The sequence below is a fragment of the Penaeus japonicus genome, unplaced genomic scaffold (genome assembly GCF_977035675.1).
Source record: "Penaeus japonicus unplaced genomic scaffold, GWHDUDI00000001_assembly GWHDUDI00000001, whole genome shotgun sequence".
In the NCBI taxonomy this organism is placed as follows: domain Eukaryota; kingdom Metazoa; phylum Arthropoda; class Malacostraca; order Decapoda; family Penaeidae; genus Penaeus; species Penaeus japonicus.
The window spans coordinates 30,213,766-30,218,765 of NW_028234403.1; the positions used below are offsets into that span (position 1 = coordinate 30,213,766).

The following is a 5,000-nucleotide window of genomic DNA, read 5'->3' on the forward strand; positions in this document are numbered from 1 at the left end:
TCTCTTTGGAATAAGCACACCAATGACAATAAGTTTTCATGTTTTCATAAAGGTAAAATCTAGCCCATTCATTGACCAAGCGCATCACAGTGTTATGTGGCTGTGTGTTTACTGAATTCTTAAGCGACTGGATGGAGGGGGTGTGGTGGATAATGTACAATTTCAGTGTAGAATTGTAGAAAAGGCACTTGTAGAATAAGATTACGTATGATACAATTTAGAGAGTTCTCTAGTTGTCATAATATCATATTGTAATAAATTTCAATACTGCTGTTTGCAGGTACTTTGAGATAATGTCACTAGTATTTCTTTAAGAGAATGGTGTATACTTCCACTGCAAACATAGCTGTCATTACATTCAGAATTTATGTAAACTTAGTTTACTGTAGAGAGAAAAGTGAAAGCATTGATTTTTTTTCTAGGATGGAGAACCAGCCATGCTCTCTTTTTCTAGATAGTTTCCATTTGTATCTATTTTTATCAGGCTTTTCATTACTGAAAATTGAATTAGTCTAGATATCTGGGAAAATGAGAGCCTGAGGCTCTTCTAGGGGGGCAGCTTTTCACATCATCTGTGATAAAGTATTCATGTCTAGCAATATGTTACTGATTTTTGTTTTCTTTAGTTTCTGGTGAATGCCATATCATTAGATGTACATTTTATCCATGGTCATCCAGCTCCATTTATATCCCACAAAACGAGTTTGTGAGCAGTGTTTGAATAGTTTTGAATATATTTAAGTGTGTTGATCCTGCTATATTCTGATTATCTTGAAGGCTTGAACTTTTTTTTTCTTCTTTTATTACACATTTGATAATAAACTATATACAAAAGTGACTGAATGGGGAGTTAGTATTGTGTTTGTAATGTTGGAGATATTTAATTTTTTTATTGGAAAGTGTTTATGGAAAGCAGTGGTGTCCCGAAGAGAAGGTATGTGATGAAGTTGTAAAAATCAGGACAAATTACTCTCAACCACATTTTGTCATGTAAATGCCACAGATATGTTCTCTTGAATAATAGTAATTGATTATGTGTTTGTTATTGTTTATGGTGTTATTCAAGACTCATTTAATTAGATTTTTATTGGCTTTTGTTAAATTTTATATTAAGGTGAGACTGAGAGCATCCTTATGGTTTCTAGTGTGTTTGAACTACATTTGGTGTTTACTTGGATTAAATAGGTAACAAAGTATTTTAGATTTTATTGTATTAGGCTTTCCTCATTGTTTTAGAGCATGTAAAGAAGAAACTCTTGGGTGACTGTAATTTGATGTCTTGAAAATTATTTTGTGCTATTGGTCTGCTCAGATGTATAATATTTGTGTAAAAGAGTCTGTGTTTAAGTTTGTTTTTCGTTTATGTAAAATAAAGGAAAGACACATCAATGAAAAATGCATCTACAATGCAAATACCTCTAGTTATTTACCAACTCTGTTTTTCCAGATTTACCTATACATTAGATCTGTGACAATGCTCACTAATTTATTAAGTATGAAATTATTTTTTTTGTAGGCACATATAACATGACAATCACAAAAGCCTTAATGTAAGTACAAGGATCCATCTTTCTTCAACCTAAATGATGGATGTTTGACATTTGGAGTGAAAATGTAAAAAAATAATAAAAAAACAGGTGGATATTTATTGAACAGTATGGTAGGAAAGGATTAAGGAAGGTTCAGCAACCCTATGGGATAGTTTTTCTTAACATGAAAATAGTGAAACAATTTTGAAAAACTTTAATGAAACTAATTCTATGATGTGATTAATATTAGTGTTCTTTAATGGTGTACTGTTGAATGTGATGATTGCTTTCTAATTTGAATTTTTGTTCTAGAATCTTTTCTCTCTCTACAAAAAGGTACTCAATGTGAACAGCAGTTATGAATCTTGTGAATTATTTCAGTGTATGGGTATATTCCTTGGCACCAAGTAGCAAATCATAGCTGAGTTTAAGGTATGAGTTAAAAGCTGTATTTAAAGTAGAAGGTAAAGTGTTTGATGGTGACAATAAGAGAAATAGATTTTTCTCTTTAGGCTTTATTTGTAATTCGTTATCTTCTGGAAAAGTAAAAATTAGTCATTGGTAATGACAATTTTTGTGTTAAAAATGGATAATTGGTAATACTGTGCTAATAAGTAATAACACTTTTTCTCCTTAAGAGTTCATAAGAGAAAAATGCAGGATATATACTTTTTCACTTTATTATTTGGATCAATAATGTCTATTAAAATGTTCAGTTTTGATATTTTACCAATTGTTATAGAGAGTGAATTTAATCTAGTTGACCCATTTTAAGCACTCAAATTTATGAGAATCTTTCCAAGGGCTTGCATTTGCACAGACTTGTACTTGTTCTCTTTATTTTCCACCATTTATATATATATATATATATATATATATATATATATATATATATATATATATATATATATATATAATATATATTTTACACTTATGGATACACTTTGTTTGTATTGTGCTACATTTAGGAGGTTTTTATCACCTTCTCTTGAAGAAGTTTATAGATAATCACTCCTTTCTGTAGTTGTTTGGCTATTTTTTATTAGTTTTTTTTTCTCATCCATGGTTAGCTAAGTGAACCAACTATGACTTCACTGTCGTTTCTGTTTTTTGTGAATTTATTTATTTACTTTTTTTTAAGGTTTTAGACATTGTGCATTACACAGAGATGTAGTTCTTCACTGATGTCTTGGCTATCCTATTCCATTGATGAGACTAAAGAAAGTGGATATATTCTCAGATTTTTTTTCTACAGTAACTGATTTTAATCTTGACCAGTTTTATGACTCATCACAGTTATGAAAATGAAGATCAGCAAAGTGCACCAATTGGCATGCAGTGTAAATTTCATGTCATTCTTTGGAAGATCTTTATTTAGGTAGAAATGTAGATTACAAAGAAATATGTAAAAAAAAAAGAAAATAAAAAATGGCCAGCTTCTTGTACTCTGCATAGCTATTTCTGTCTTAGTCAATTATAGTGTATCATTAATTTTTATTTCCCTGTATGTATGTACTGTCAACTTTTCAGAGATGCATTACAGAGAATATAATAATGATAGAGAACATGATTATTATTTAGCTAAGGCTATTTTCCCATGTTTCATGGTTGTAAGATTGACTTCCTTACTCTTATGGCTTTTAACTTTGGCCTTTGAGTGTTCATGACTCATCTCTTTAGTGATTAGGCAGATGGTTGTTGGAGAGACATTCTCAGAAGTAGATAGTTCAAATAATGGTGAAAGAGCCACATGTTCAAGTGGTTTATTACATTCATCAGATGATTTGTTAGACAGTGCCAAGATTGTGCCCAGAAAAAGAACATCAATAAATAACCACAACTCATGTGATGATGATGCTTGAAATAAATCCCATTTAGAAAATACATTTCTAAAATCCCAGTCCTCTGATGGTTTCTGGAAAACCATGTTTTTTTCCTTAAATTAATGCTTATCATCAGTAAAAAACAAAAATTCTGCAGTACACCATGAACCATTGCTTAATGCTGATGTTTTCCTATTTATATGTGCATGGTTTTTGTATGTATGTCATGGGAAAAATCAGTTCTAAATGATGGTTTGTTCATTTAGGAGAGACAGTGTGAAATCTATTTTTGTCATGGCTGACAATAATTGCCAATAAACCCTTATTTGAATTGCTGAACTTTAGCTTATCATTTTTTCCATTCACAATCCTTAAAAATACTCTGTGATTTCTCTTTGAAAAATTGTGTCAACAGTTTAAGAAAATGTGTATGACAGTCCTATTGTTATGCATTTCCCATGTTAAACCTTAAACTGCATTCTGTCTGCTGCTGAGTGAGTGTAAATATAAAATTCTTATTCTAGTTAATGTATTTACAGTTATGACTTGGCATGCATTTTGTAACTAAAGCCAAAATTTAGGGAAGTGTTTCCTATTCTGAAGCCATTTAAAAAAAAAATTATATGAAGACCAAGGTTGTAAACTAAAGTAAAAAGGTGCCTTGCTGCATTAAGTATTACAGTGCGTTTATATACTTAAAGTGACAGAGTAGACTTGCAGGCTCTGCATATATTTTGAAATTTGATCATAATATATATATATATATACACACACAGAAAAATGCATTTCAACTCCATGCAAGATTTTATATGCAGTTCTGTGTATACAGTTGTTGTGACTATCTAGTCAGTTTTACTGAATATAAATGACATAGATATTAGTAAATATAAGAGGTCCTTTTGAGTACTTTTGATTATATATGTTTAGCAACAACTTCGATAGGTTTTTAATGTTAATTCATTAAAATAATGATGCTTGAACTTTAAGATCACATGAGTATGAATTACATTTTAGAAATTATAGTGATTATGTGTATAATAACTGTCAAGAGATATAGACAGCCAACATTAATTTTATTGGCTGAACATAGATGGTTTCAGTAGGTAAATTTACATGCAAATGATAGCTCCTTTTCTTGATATTTATACTTAACTAGGATATAAATAATTTGTGTATTTTCCTCTTGACATTGAGAATGAATGCTTGTGTCTTCCCTTGTGATGGTGCATCTAAAACAGGATGAACCTCTGAATGTTTGTTCAGGAAACAGATTTAAGTTAGACAGATGTGTAAATGATATAGGGTGAGCAGTGTAACATTTATGTTAATAAATTGATAGTTTATGGAAACTATAGAGTTTGATTGTGAAATACCTCATACTATAGTAATGAATCTTTGATTTTACCTAAGATTTGGAATGAGCAATCCATTTTTTTCTGCAATAAAAGATACTGTTATGTACTTATTTTACAACATGTAACTCCTACACTCATACCTATAAGCGAACATCATTTCCATTATCACTACTTACTTCCATAGTTATAATACATAGTATATTATGATATACATAGTTTTATTATCTATTATATCATGTTAACAGTTATGTTAAGAAAAAATCGTTTTTGGATTCAGTGCCCAAACTACCTGG

At 30.2% G+C, this 5,000-nt stretch overlaps 1 protein-coding gene across 17 annotated transcripts in view; it reads left to right on the plus strand.

Moving 5' to 3' along the window:
- Usp16-45 (ubiquitin specific protease 16/45) overlaps positions 1 to 4,701 on the plus strand; it is a 68,058-nt gene extending 63,357 nt beyond the window's left edge. For all 17 annotated transcript variants that reach the window (XM_086538840.1, XM_043020187.2, XM_086538827.1 and 14 more), the window contains one exon: positions 1 to 4,701. This exon is cut by the window's left edge and continues 497 nt beyond it. The gene's annotated coding sequence lies outside the window, so the exon portion shown is untranslated.
- The last annotated feature ends 299 nt before the right edge of the window (positions 4,702 to 5,000 follow it).